The 15,196-nt window shown below is 45.4% G+C and overlaps 1 non-coding gene and 1 pseudogene across 1 annotated transcript; one reads left to right on the forward strand and one right to left on the reverse strand.

The window, feature by feature from the left end:
- The first annotated feature begins 7,344 nt into the window (after positions 1 to 7,344).
- Trnaa-cgc (transfer RNA alanine (anticodon CGC)) lies at positions 7,345 to 7,417 on the forward strand. The gene has a single exon. It is a non-coding gene; the product is annotated as a tRNA-Ala (tRNA).
- Positions 7,418 to 14,465: 7,048 nt separating this feature from the next.
- Positions 14,466 to 14,583, reverse strand: LOC126291158 (5S ribosomal RNA; annotated as a pseudogene).
- Between the last annotated feature and the right edge of the window lie 613 nt (positions 14,584 to 15,196).

The raw sequence follows: 15,196 nt of genomic DNA on the forward strand, positions 1-15,196 counted from the left end.
CTCTTGGCCAGTTTCGGCTGCAAAAATGCGGAATTTGTTGTGGGACGCCGTGGAATACTCCCGCTTCAGCTTCTCTAGTTTCATGAAGTTCCGACAGGTGGCGGCCCTATATTTATCCTTCAAAATGGCGTCTGTAACGGTGGTGCGTTCCAAGGAGAGGGCTGTTATTTAGTTTCTTTTTGCAGAAAGCAAGACCACTGCAGATATTCATAGGTGCTTGCGGAATATCTACGGAAACCTAGCAATGAACAAAAGCACGGTGAATCGTTGGGCGGCGCGTCTGTCATCATCGCAACAAGGGCCGGCCGCTGTGGCCGAGCGGTTCTAGGTGCTACAGTGTGGAACCGCGTGACAGCTACGGTCGCAGGTTCGAATCCTGCCTCGGGCATGGATGTGTGTGATGTCTTTAGGTTTGTTAGGTTTAAGTACTTCTAAGTTCTAGGGGACTGATGACATCAGATGTCAAGTTCCATATTGCTCAGAGCCATTTGAAACTTTTTTGGGGGGGCAACAAGGTCACGCAAATCTATCCGGCCGGCCGCACACAGTTGTGAAACCTACAGTGCTGCAACGTGAAGACACTCCTATTCAAGGTAATTGATGGATCACAATCAAGCACCTCGCTGCTCAACCGGATGTCTCTATTGGTAGTGCTGACACAAAAAAGAAAAAAAATAATGGTTGAAATTGCTCTGACCACTATGGGACTTAACATCTGAGCTATCAGTCCCCTAGAATTTAGAACTACTTAAACCTAACTAACCTAAGGACACCAGAAACATCCACGCCCGAGGCAGGATTCGAACCTGCGACCGCAGCAGTCGCACGGTACCGGGCTGAAGCGCCTAGAACAGCTCGACCACCGCGGCCGGCAGTGCTGACACACTCATGCACCAGATGGAGTACTCAAAGATATCTGCTCGCTGGGTTCCTCATCCACCCTACACCCTACACATATTACGACTTCCATCTGTTTGGCCCAATGAAGAATGCACTCCGCTGGAAGGAGTACTTGGATGATGGGAGTCAGACACTGAAGTCGGCCTGTAGAGCGGTGCCGGCGAGGTGGCCGAGCGGTTCTAGGCGCTTAAGTCCGGAACCGCGCGACTGCTACGGTCGCAGGTTCGAATCCTGCCTCGGGCATCGATGTGTGTGATGTCCTTACGTAATTTAGGTTAAAGTAGTTCTAAGTTCTAAGGGACTATTGACCTCAGAAGTTATGTTCCATAGTGCTCAGAGCCATGTCAACCATTTTTTTGTAGAGTGGTACCATGCGGGGAAAAAGGCTTCCCCAATAGGTGGTGTAAGGCAGTCGCATTGATCAGAGATTATATTGAAAAATAGGTTCTCTGGAAGCAAGTAAGTGGAGAATAATACGGTGTATTGGAATCTTGAATAAAACCAACTTATTTCCAGAAACAAATGTGCTGCATTACGTACTGAATGCACCTTTTTACAGGGTGACCGAAAAGTCCGTCAACATTTGGAGACGCACTAACTGACAGAATACTGCAGGTAGAGAGGTAAGAATTAACACAAATGTCTAAAGTGACGTGTTTTTTGTCGAAACCAGAAACTAATGCAAAAACTGACAAACAGTGGTGGTGGACAGCAACACGTTAGTGATGTCGCATGAGAATCGTTCATAAAAAGAGCTGTAGTGGGAGAGGGAGTCACGTTACCCCTAACCGGGCTAATAAAACACCCGCTGGATGGTATGACTTTTATGTTGGATGGCACTCCACCCCAAGTTGCTATACGTGTGAAAGACCCATTGCGTATATCGTTTGGTGTGGATCTCGTGCTGAACCGTCACGTCCACCACGCTTGGCTTCCCAGGTCTCCAGACATCAGTCCGTGTGATTATTGGTTGTAGGGTTACCTGAACACGCAAGTCCACCGGGATCGTTCGATCTCATTAGATACGCTAAAAGACTATATCAGCTGCATCTTCTCACCATACCTACTGATAAGTTGTACTGTCCTGTTCCTCGACTATAGTTACTGTTGATGAAAGACGGTCGACATCTTGAACATTAAGAATATCTTACGTAATTTGGAGGTGAAGGCGGGGCCGCGGGGATGATGAAAGGAAAGGAATTCATGATGTCAGCTGCATCGGGACTTCATGTGGAGTCAGTGGCGCCGAGTGAAAATGTATGCCGGACCTGGATTCGAACACAATACTCCCACTTACTAGGCAGTTGTCATAACCAATGAGCCACCCAGACACAGTGTTTATCGCACTTGCACACACTGTCTCGGGACACGGCTGGGTCGTGCCATATTCCCACCTAGCGGCACCTATCCGTAGCTCCCAACGATGTCCTCCATGCTTACTAACAAAGAGATTCCGCTGGTCTAACGTGATTCTGCATTGGATTCGGACGTGTCCGAAAGATTGGACACTACGCATTCAAATAAAGAACACAGTTTTTTGCATAAAAGAAATTTTTATATTAATTATTGCTTTATATGAAATGAAACGTCATCTGTTTGTCATTTTGTGCACTTCTTGTGGTTTCAGTAAAGCCCCATATCATTTCAAGTACGTGTGTCACTTTTTACTTCTCTACGAACATTATACGGCGAAGTACTGAATTTTCAAACGTTAACGGTTTTTGGGTCACTCTGTACTTATGGCAGAAAATCCAAAAAGAATCTGGTCGTATCTGAAGTACACCAGTGGTAGAACACAGTCAACACCTTCACTGAGCGACAGCGACGGTAACTTTACAATGGCAATTCCACTAAAGAGGAAGTACTAAGTAAGGTTTTCCAAAATTGCTTCACCATGGAAAATGTAGTAAATACACCATAATTCGAATCTAGGACTGCTACCGACATGAGTAACTTAGAATTAGACACGCTCGGTGTAACAAAGCTACTGAAATCACTTAATAAAAACAAGTTTTCGAATTCAGATTGTATACCACTCAAACTGCTTGTCATATCTTACACGAGCTCAAACATCCGTTCGCGGAGAACAATTTACAGTATACTTTCACACAGTGTAATGCACCAGCGTAGCCTATGTCGCTAATGCAAGCTTGTATGGTAGCCCTCTACTCAGTGGTAGTTAGTTTGAACTCTGGAGTTGGAGTAAATCTTTACAGCTACTGTTTTGCTGGAAAGGAGGGATAATTGGAAATTTGTGGTAAGTTCCTATGGGGCCAAACTGCTGAGGTCATCGGTCCGCCGGCCGCGGTGGCCGTGCGATTCTAGGCGCTTCAGTCCGGAACCCCGCGACTGCTACGGTGGCAGGTTCGAATCCTGCCTCGGGCATGTATGTGTGTGTGTGATGTCCTTAGGTTAGTTAGGTTTAGGTAGTTCTAAGTTCTAGGGGACTGATGACCTCAGATGTTAAGTCCCATAGTGCTCAGAGTCATTTTTTTGTCATCGGTCCCTATGCTTACTCACTACTTAATCTAACTTTAATTTACGCTAAGGACAACACACACGCCCAGGCCGGAGGGAGGACTCCAACCTCCAATGGGGGAATCCGCGCGAACTGTGGCAAAGCGCCTGAGACCGCGCGGTTACTCTGAGCGACCAAGGAGGAAAGAGGCACAGATGTAAAGTTTGCAGTGCCAAATTTTACTCCAAATTCCTGGTTAATTTTGAAATGAATCATGCCTCGTGAACTGAGGGTGCATGATATTGTTGTTAGTGATGCGTTCATTGTGTCGCTGAACGTTAAGCCTGGTGGTCTCTTTGGTGCTATTCGAGACGAGTAGTTACATGTCACGTGCTTTCATCCTGCTTGTTCTCTCAGCATTGTAGAATAGATGACACCGAAATATATACAAATCCATTACAGTCACCTACACTGAACAGATGCACTTAAGGGACAACTCCCACACACCGCTCGTAAAGGGATCATTGACGGTGGAAAAATGGCTCTGAACGCTATGGGACTTAACATCTGAGGTCATCAGACCCCTAGAACTTAGAACTACTTAAACCTAACTAACGTAAGGATATCACACACGTTTATGCCCGAGGCAGGATTCGAACCTGCGACCATACCAGTCGCGCGGTTCTGAGTGAAGCACCTAGAACCGCTCGGCCACCGCGGCCGGCTTCACAGTGGAGAAAATCCTTTTCTGTTAGATGGCTGAATAAATGCCTCAGGGTTTCCGACTAATACTACAGCTACCGACAACAAACTGACGATTTCGAGACTTGGAAGAAACAGCTCTTGTTCTTTTGGATGAAGGATATAAGAAGAGGGTTTGACATCTGGTCGAAAATAAGATCACTAGAGACAGCTCTTATTGTGGAAGGAAATCGGCCACGTTAGTTTCAGAGAACCCCCGTTACGTGATAGCGTCTACAAGAGATGCGGCATTAACGGGTTGCTTCAGGAAAACGATGTCCCAAGCTAAAAGCTGTCGATTCGCTGTTGCTTCCAGTCACCGCTAGAGTAGGGCATGGAATGTCATAGCCCAACGAACGGCCGATCCTCCCATACCCCCATTCCCTATCCTGTCCCTGTCTTGGCATCTTAAATTGTATAATTACATTCCAAATGGTTCAAATGGCTTTTAGCACTATGGGACTTAACATCTGACGTCATCAGCCCCTCGACTTAGAACTACTTAAACCTAACTACCTTAAGGACATCACACGCATCCATGCCCGAAACAGGATTCAAACCTGAGACCGTAGCAGCAGTGCGGTTCCGGACTGAAGCCGCTAGAACCGGTCGAACACAGCGGCCGGCCAATTATGTTCCAAATTTTTACATTTTTAGTATATTATAGTGTCAAAGTCGTTTCATAATAAATTAGCGGCCATTAAGATACTGTGAGCCCCACATTGCGCCCTTTCCGCTCCTACCTATTAACTTAGCCTCAATGCTAAAGAGCACATCCGGGACGCCGCGGAGAGAAACGTTCAGACCAGTCTCCAAGAGGAGCTCGATTGGTAGAGGATCACGAAGACTTCCCGACGCCTTCGGTGTCAGCAATGCGAAAGGAAGTAATTTCTAGCGGTAATTTGTTGGCAGCAACATCTTTCTGCTAGTTATTCCTGAAAAGTAGGAGGCTGTAGAAGGAGGCCAGTCCTCGACTAAAATATATTGAAGTGGATGTAGTGAAAGGGATATTACTATTACTAGTGGTGTGACGTAGTTAATCGTACCCCTTACGCATCGCTGAGGGTGCATTTTATAACGGCAGGTACTGTACTGCTGTTTCACCACTGCCGCCCCCGCGCCTTTAAACGAGGTGACGACAGTCGTTGCTCAGGTTTCAGTTGAAACGGTCGTATAAAATCGGGTAGAACAAAAAGGGAAAAAAAGAAAACGAGAAGTATGAGCAGTTTGGAGAGCGTGACAAAATATGAGAAGTTTTCCGTCGAATGGTAGGGCAACAGCGGGTGAGGAAGGGGGGGGGGGGGTGCGAAGGCATAATTACACACCAAATTGGACAAATGTCTATCGTCCTCCTTGGTTAATAGCATCCGTTAGCGGGCTATAATATTATTTGAACAATTATTAAGGCTGCCGCGAATTGTTATAAAGTGATTGTGTAACCCGCACTGCAAGACAGCGATAACTAAAAAAAATGGCTCTGAGCACTTTGAGACTTAACATCTGAGGTCATCAGTTCCCTAGACTGAGAACTACTGAAACGTAACTATCCTAAGGACAGCACACACATCTATGGCCGAGGCAGAATTCGAACCTGCGACCGTAGCAGTCGCACGGTTCCGGACTGAGCGCCTAGAACCGCGAAACCACCGCAGCCGGCAGCGATAGCTAAAAGTGAATGTAACTGCTAATATTAAAAGTGATCTGTTTTATTCCGCTTTCATTTTTCTCAATTTATCTCTCCTTGTTACGAAGTTTGTGAGTTACACAGATGTACTATTTGATAAAGTTCTTCGGAAGGGAGTACGAATGGAGCGAGTAGGCTTAATTCAATTTGATAAACAGTAACCTGTATCCATCCTCACCTTGTCCCTGAATGGTGTCTGCGGTTCCGAATGTGTGAGCGAAAGAGTTTCAGATATTTTGGTTATGGGATAGAGTAGTGAGAAGTCCTTAGAGCCCCTGCACACTGTACTGCATAGCAGTGATCACTCGATCGTAAGATTTCCCGCTCTAGTCGTCTGTACAACTGGTTAAGGAACTGCCCGCTCTCTTCTGAAAAAAAAAAAAAAACAGAAAAGAAGCCGGTCCTTGCAGCAGTGGTTTTGCCAGCGCTTTTGTAACCTTACTATGGGGTCCGCCTCCCAGCTATGTGCATGAGTTTGTCCTTCAGAACGTGGCTTGGTATGATTTCATTTGGGTATGTTTAACGGTTATTTTCTGTTAGGGATTCATAAAGGTATTTCAGTCCCACGTTTGAATATGTTTTAGATTTTATTCACGGTGTCGTGTAATTCCTGAACATTTACTGTAAAATTAGTGTACCTAACATTGTCCCTTGTACTGATTTGACACAGGCAAGTGCTTTCATCACTTGTACTTGTTACCTTAAATCTCTTCGTGTGTATCTAAGAAGTAATATCTCTCAACTCGCGAGCGTTATATTCCGTTGGATCAAGTATTTTAAATTATATTTTCAGGACGTGAGTAAGTTACTGACGTTAAGTGATGAATTTCAGTGTATCCTCGCTGCGTAAAGCTTGTGATTGCTTAGCTGCGGCCGGACGATGTCGCCGAGCGGTTCTAGTCGCTTCAGTCCGGAACCGAGCTGCTGCTACGGTCACAGGTTCGAATTCTGCCTCGGCCATGGATGTGTGTGCTGTCCTTAGGTTAGTTACGTTTCAGTAGTTCTCAGTCTAGGGGACTGATGACCTCAGATGTTAAGTCTCAAAGTGCTTGGAGCCATTTGAACCATTTGTTTAGTTGGTAATCGCCTCCAGTGATTACAGTTTTATCGTGGATTTTGTATTCGTTTCCAGTGGGTTGGTGTTTCAACCTTCATGAGACATGATCACCACGTGTGATGAATTTGGCAATTTTGAGGTTTATAGGCAACACTTTTGAATATACCAGAGTGTTCTACGCAGAGAAAACCTTGTTTCTGTGGCGGGATCCCAGTTTAAATGAAGTTATTGAATTTACTGACTTTCGTCGGAAAGCTCGGATGTCTATCTCATGATAGTTCAGACCTCGTTTTCTTTTATCTTTATGGTTCCATGGTATTGGAATAAGATATTACAATTCTTAAATCCTTTGTGTGGCGTTTGATTACGAGTATGCAAGACAGAAGTGTTCAGCCTTTTATGACATACCGTAGTTTTCCTATCCACATCCTTACAAATCATGTATGTCAACACTCCCACTGAGACTCGGCAGTGTATTATTATTACTATTTTAAGGGAACACCGAGCTAGGTGGCGCAGTGGTTAGCACACTGGACTCGCATTCGGGAGGACGACGGTTCAATCCCGTCTCCGGCCATCCTGATTTAGGTTTTCCGTGATTTCCCTAAATCATTTCAGGCAAATGCCGGGATGGTTCCTTTGAAAGGGCACGGCCGATTTCCTTCCCCATTCTTCCCTAACCAGAACTTGCACTCCGTCTCTAATGACCTCGTTGTCGACGGGATGTTAAACAACACTAACCTAACCTTTTAAGGGAACATTTTTCTTTCAGTGTTGAATCGATAATGTTTGATGTGCATTTTGCGGGTATTCATAATATTTTAATAAACTTCCTTTTTGATCCTAACTGATTTGCATATGTTACAAGAGTCTGTCACAATTTCCATATCCTAATGAGCAACAGCGCATGTTTTTCAAGAGATAAAATAGTAATTTACCAGATATTTGTCACCATAAGTTATACAGATTACGTGACGTGTATTTCGTGTCCGTGTGTTCGTACCGTATCTGTAGCGTCCTTCCGTTGCCCAATCTAAATTCAGGCCTTAATATAGAAGTTAAGGTACCAGGAAGGTACGGCCTTGGACGCACGGTAGACGGTAGTGACGCAGGAAAAAGGTGAATTACCAGCTAAACCCGCTTCGAGTGCAGGGATAGCATAAAGTCCATGGCTAAAAAGCAAAAAGTGGATCTCCTAAGGTAACAGCTAGTTGGACAACTATAACTGACAGAATATATGCTAGGAAAACGAATAGGTGGTTTTCTCATAGCGATACCTCCCAGGACTACTTGAAATAAAAACTAGTTGATTGCCTTTAACATGAGCATACTGGATATAACCATCGATATGACGTCTGTCACTCAAAAATTCAATAAACGAAGTAAATGATATGAATTGTTATCCTTTAAAAGGTACATTTCACTCAAATGGAGAACTGATGAGGAAAATTTCTTAAGAAAAGAGACACGTTTTCGTTTTAGACGACACACGCGAGTTTCGTAGGAAATGTGTTGTCTCTGTTAAACTTCCCTTACCCATGCCCGATGGCCGCAAATAAACTGAATTAAGAATCACTGGAATACAGCATGGGGGAAGGAGGTGGGGGGGCGAAGTGAGGTAACAGTAACCTGTAGAACTTATGCGGAGATAAAGAGTCAATGTAGATACAGACGTTAATACGTTGAACACTTAGGAGACCAGGCTCGCTCGTACCCCGACCACAATTTTGTGCTAAAAAGACCAGTCCAGGGGGAAGGTCGGGCTGCCATTTCCTAAACGCGTGAGCCATATACCGAAAGAAATCTGCACTATGATCGCAGGTTCGAATCCTGCCTCGGTGATGGATGTGTGTGATATCCTTAGGTTAGTTACATTTAAGTAGTTCTGAGTTCTGGGGGACTGATGAGCTCAGAAGTTAAGTCCCATAGTGCCTAGAGCCATCTGAACGGCAAAAAGTGGCCGGTTTCCTTGGCCCAGTATTCTTCTAAGTGACCTGTCTCCAAAGTGTTAATGGATGCAGGAGACAACAGTTATGCAGAGATGAAGAGAGGTGTAGATTATCGTCGGGAGGTACATCGAACTAGTTTCCGCACTCTTGATAACAACGTGAGTGTATCCACCTGATTCAATACCATTTCCAATATCCGTAATAATAATTCGTATCACTGCACAGCAAAATTGAAAGTCACATACTCAACGCGTGACAGGGCACGAACCAACTACCTCCACGAAACAAGACTGCCTCGCTACGTCGACAGCACAGAAACAGACAACGTAATATCTAGGGGTAATTAGTGCTGGGGAACAGGTAGCTGTCCACCCTTCTGCGCGGTACCCTTCACTAGGGACCCAAGTGAGCGGGCAGGCCGGCGGCGCTCGTGTGAATGTGAGCAGAGAGAGAGCTGGTGGTGTGCCGCCGCCGCCGCTGTGCGGGCAAACAGCCGCCCGGCCGCTGTTTACTCAGCATTTCATAGTTGCGGGCCCGAATAAAGCAACTCAATTTCCGCTTGTTTTAATACATCGATTCCTGGTGCGGCCGTGCGCGGCTGGGCGCTGGATGGCCAAACAGCACGGGAGCGGCGGGCGAGCCGAGCCGTTCGTGCGTCCACTGCCCGCGCTGTGGCGTGACGGCAGCGAAAGAAGCGGGCCGGTCCAGCGGGCCGCTGCACGCCTGCCGCCTGCTGCCTCGCGCTGTCCGCCTCTCAAAATGCGTGCCAGCACTCACACGAGGCCGGACAATACCTTTTGAAAGCCACTGCGGAGCTACGCCCGTTTCCACTAGCCTCCAGATACGACGTTTGTTTGATAAGTCTGGAAAAAAAGTAAGAAATAAATGTTTATTTCATAAACAACTCACCTTACTTCTCGACGTAGTCCCTTTTGAGAGGTATACACTCGGTTCAGGAGGATACAAGATGACTTGGACAGGATTTGTGAGTGGTATAAAGAATGGCAGCTAACTCTAAATATACAGGGTGTTACAAAAAGGTACGGCCAAACTTTCAGGAAACATTCCTCACACACAAATAAAGAAAAGATGTTATGTGGACATGTGTCCGGAAACGCTTAATTTCCATGTTAGAGCTCATTTTAGTTTCGTCAGTATGTACTATACTTCCTCGATTCACCGCCAGTTGACCCACCTGAAGGAAGGTAATGTTGACTTCGGTGCTTGTGTTGACATGGGACTCATTGCTCTAAAGTACTAGCATCAAGCACATGAGTACGTAGCATCAACAGGTTAGTGTTCATCACAAACGTGGTTTTGCAGTCAGTGCAATTTTTACAAATGCGGAGTTGGCAGATGCCCATTTGATGTATGGATTAGCACGGGGCAATAGCCGTGGCGCGGTACGATTGTATCTAGACAGGTTTACAGAACGAAGGTGTCGCGACAGGAAGACGTTCGATGCAATTGATCGGCGTCTTAGGGAGCACGGAACATTCCAGCCTATGATTCGCGATTGGGGAAGACCTAGAACGACGAGGACAACTGCAATGGACGAGGCAATTCTTCGTGCAGTTGACGATAACCCTAATGTCAGCGTCATAGAAGTTGCTGCTGTACAAGATAACGTAGACCACGTCACTGTATGGAGAGTGCTACGGGAGAACCAGTTGTTTCCGTACCATGTACAGCGTGTGCAGGCACTATCAGCAGCTGATTGGCCTCCACGGGTACACTTCTGCGAATGGTTCATCCAACAATGTGTCAATCCTCATTTCAGTGCAAATGTTCTCTTTACGGATGAGGCTTCATTCCGACGTGATCAAATTGTAAATTTTCACAATAAACATGTGTGGGCTGACGAGAATCCGCACGCATTTGTGCAATCACTTCATCAACACAGATTTTCTGTGAGCGTTTGGGCAGGCATTGTTGGTGATGTGTTGATTGGGCCCAATGTTCTTCCACCTACGCTCAGTGGAGCAAGTTATCATAATTTCATACGGGATACTCTACCTGTGGTGCTAGAACATGTGCCTTTACAAGTACGACACAACATGTGGTTCATGCCCGATGGACCTCCTGCAAATTTCAGTCGAAGTGTTCGTACGCTTCTCAGTAACATATACGGTGACCGATGGATTGGTAGAGGCGGACCAATTCCATGGCCTCCACGCTCCCCTGACCTCAACCCTCTTGACTTTCATTTATGGGGGCAATTGAAAGCTCTTGTCTACGCAACCCCGGTACCAAATGTAGAGAGTCTTCGTGCTCGTATTGTGGACGGCTGCGATACAATACGCCATTCTCCAGGGCTGCATCAGCGCATCATGGATTCCATGCGACGGAGGATGGATGCATGTATCCTCGCTAACGGAGGACATTTTGAACATTTCCTGTAACAAAGTGTTTGAAGTCACGCTGTGTGTTTCCATTCCATGATTAATGTGATTTGAAGAGAAGTAATAAAATGGGCTCTATCATGGAAAGTAAGCGTTTCCGGACACAAGTCCACATAACATATTTTCTTTCTTTATGTGTGTGGAATGTTTCCTGAAAGTTTGGCCGTACCTTTTTGTAGGACCCTGTATAGATACATGTAAATTAATGCAGATGAATAGGAAAAAGAATCCTGCATGTCTGAATACTCCATTAGTAGTGTAGCGCTTGACACAGTCACGCCGATTAAATATTTGGGCGTAACATTTTAGAGCGATATGAAGTGGGACAAGCATGTAATGGCAGTCGTGGGGAAGGCGGATTGTCGTCTTCGGTTCATTGGTAGAATTTTGGGAAGATGTGGTTCATCTGTAAAGGAGACCGCCTATAAAACACTAATACGACCTATTCTTGAGTACTGCTCGAGCGTTTGGGATCCCTATCAGGTCGGATTGAGGGGGGACATAGAAGCAATTCAGAGGCGGGCTGCTAGATTTGTTACTGGTAGGTTTGATCATCACGCGAGTGTTACGGAAATGCTTCAGGAACTCGGGTGGGAGTCTCTAGAGGAAAGGAGGCGTTCTTTTAGTGATTCGCTACTGAGGAAATTTAGAGAACCAGCATTTGAGGCTGACTGCAGTACAATTTTACTGCCGCCAACTTACATTTCGCGGAAAGACCGGAAAGATAAGATAAAAGAGATTAGGGCTCGTACAGAGGCATATAGGCAGTCATTTTTCCCTCGTTCTGTTTGGGAGTGGAACAGGGAGAGAAGATGCTAGTTGTGGTACGAGGTACACTCCGCCACGCACCGTATGGTGGGTTGCGGAATATGTATGTAGACGTAGATGTAGATGTAGATCATACAGCTTTCTTATGCCATTGGAAAAACACGTTCTTTCAAACTCTGTACAGTACTCGTTGACTGCATTTGATGAAAATTTCTTCCCATCAAGCCAAAGTTTCAAGTTAAGTAACAGGAAGAATCCACATGATGTAAATCTGGTGAATAGTGGAACCAGTTAAAAACCCAATTCCTGCACTTTCGCTATTGTTATGGCTGATTTGTGGGATGGTGCATTATCCTCCTGAAACAGCACTATTTTGCTAGCCAACCTTGTTCTTTTTTCAGCCGGCACAAGTTTAAATCGATCCAACAATGAAGAACAATAGGATCCTGAGCCGTGGCCATCTCGCATTGACGCCATTTCTTTGGCAGTTTGTCGCAATCTAGAGGCATATTATTTCTCCCTGAGTTACTACCATAACGAGTTGCTGACTTGCCTCTGTCAGCGGCAGCAGCAGCTCTTATCGATACTAGTACTGCTGTACCATCTTTGGTGTGCCCGCTATATTTCCGTGTGGTGGTGTGTGTTGCGCAGTCGGTCGGTTGGGACAGAGCAGCGAGGAAGTATCCGCAGCGCACGGCCAGGCCGGGACCGCTGGCGGCGTGCACGGGCGGTCGGATTGTGAGGAGCTAGCTGTGAGAGCTACGAAGTTCGTTGCCCACCGAACCTGGATACTGACGCTGAGTGCTCAGTTTAACCTGTTATGAAATCTCAACTGCTGTGACATGTCTTCGTTCATTGTCGGTTGTTGCTTCCTGGGCCGTCCCGGCTAGCAGCAATATATTGTGTGTTCGAGTAGGCGAATCTTCGCAGCCGTCTTCCTGTGTGGTCTTTAACTGTTAAATTGGTTGTTACTTACCAGTGAGGTGCACCTGCGATATTTTCTGCCTTGTGGCCGTTAACACCCCAGTTACCTGCCCTGGTAGTTAGTGTAGTTTTCCGGCAGTGTGTTTTCCCTCAATGTGTTGTTATTGTCCAGCACAGTGTGTAATTCGACAGCCTTTCAGTTGTTTGTTCATAATTTTTTTTCTTAAGAGTGTTTATTGGGTCTTGGCTGTATTTAGACGCCAATTTTGAAGACATAGTGCGACTGGTCTCTTTGCCTTTAGCGGATATTTTCTGTTGTCGTGCCACTGGTCGGGCAGAAGGGAATTGATCAAGTTGTTGATTGGTCCTTCAGCTGTCCCTGGGTCGGGTTACCATCCGATTATTTAACCTTACTCTTGGCTGCCTGTCTCACCTCACCTTACATTACAGCTACCTCCTCACGCTGACCTTGGAACATTTTTGAGCACCACTGTTCTGTTGGTTTTAGATTGTGATTTTCATTTTAGTCTGATGTACTGTGCGAGGGCTTCAGCCATATATTAATTTACTTTGTTTTAATTTTAAGATAAGGTCTTCAGCTGACTTAAATTAATGTTTGAAGATTGATTTGTTTAATAACTAAATTTTGAAAGTTTGCTCTATCTGAAATGCTTGTTATACAGGCTCTAAGTCTTGAGTTGTTCAATGTCCAGTGCGTGGCTTTCAGCCGAGTATTTATGTGAATTTTTTTAAAAGAAATTCCTTCAGACACGTGTAATCTTTAAAGCAATTTTTATAACTTGTGTACAGGCCTTCAGCCGTTCTTGTTCTTGGTGTGGCTTTGGGCCTTCAGCCCAGGAGGTATCACAAGTTTTCTTAACTAAACCTTCAGCCGTATTGTTTTAGTTTGATCCTTTTAAGGAAATGTGTAATTAAGTGGCTCTTAGGAAAATAAAAGTTTGTGTGTTTTGTGCAGCTAACAGAAACTGATTACGGCCCCCTCCACAACCATAACGTGATCCGCTCTGACCTGCAAAACCAGATTTCAGATCTAGTCATGGTTCTGCTTTTTCTAATCTATGAGTATTATTCCTTGGGAACCCCCCCCCCCCCCCCCCAAAAAAAAAAAACTATCGTCATCACTTTACCAACTCACAAAATGATCTTTCCCTTCTTTGGAGCTCTTTCACTAGCCTTTGACCATTGTTTTGACTGCCTTTTTGGCTTTGGCAGATAATGATAGATCTAGGTTTCATCAACAGTCACACACCAGCGCAAGAGATCTTGCTGATTGTGGATAAACATCGCGAGACATTGTGGTGAAAAGTTGCTCCAGCTGCGCCTTTGGTCGACTGTGAGCAAACGGGGCACCCAGATCCCACATTGCTCCTTATAGTCATTTTTTCCATGCAGCATATTATGCACTCACTCGCTTGAGATGCATGGAGTGTTAGCAAAGTAAACTCCTCCCGAACAGGCCATGAAGGCCCAACGGTATGGACCGGCCACCATGTCATCCTCAGCCTATAAGCGTCACTGGATGTGTAGCTCCTCAGTTTGCCTCACAAGGGCTCAGCCCGTTTGCAAACAGCGCTTGGGGGACCAGATGGTCACCCACCCAAGTGCTAGCCCAGCCCGACAGTGCTTAACTTCGGTGATCTGACAGGAACCGGTGTTAGCACTGCAGCAAGGTCGTTGGCTGGAGCGTTAGCAATTTCACGAATTTTTATTCTATGGTCTTGCGTTTTCGTGGATTTTGTCAATAGCTCCTTTTGTGGTGCCTCAAACGAACGACAGGAGCGTGCTTCGTCTTTGGTGATTGTCCGGCCACGTGAAATGCATTAATTCAAACGTAAATGTTCTTCAATGAAGATGTAGATTCTGAGTAAACTTCATTCAGTTCTGTTGTGATTTATGTGGAAGTCCAACGCTTCAAATGAAAATGTTTATTACCAGCACCAGTTTCTCAATGTTTAATTGCTGTCAACACACTAAGCAATTCAGATGTCTGCCAACAATGAACATTGTTCAGATTCTTTATACGATCCTTGTAAGCTTACAAACCATTAAGGAGCAACACAAATGTTGCATTCATTCATAGAAATGCAACAGACTTGTCAAACCAACCTCGTAGTTCCATGTTCACATTAAAATTTAATGATGTAGATTCTGTCGGTTGAATATACGATTGCGGAAGTGTATGCATTGCCTGACAAGCAGACGAAACACCCAGAATAGGAGGAGATGACGAGATAGAACTATACTGGTCGAGAGCACATCTTACTGCAGTGCGTCCAAAATGAGTCAAAATTA

The sequence above is a fragment of the Schistocerca gregaria genome, chromosome 1, assembly GCF_023897955.1.
Source record: "Schistocerca gregaria isolate iqSchGreg1 chromosome 1, iqSchGreg1.2, whole genome shotgun sequence".
Classification (NCBI taxonomy): Eukaryota; Metazoa; Arthropoda; class Insecta; order Orthoptera; family Acrididae; genus Schistocerca; species Schistocerca gregaria.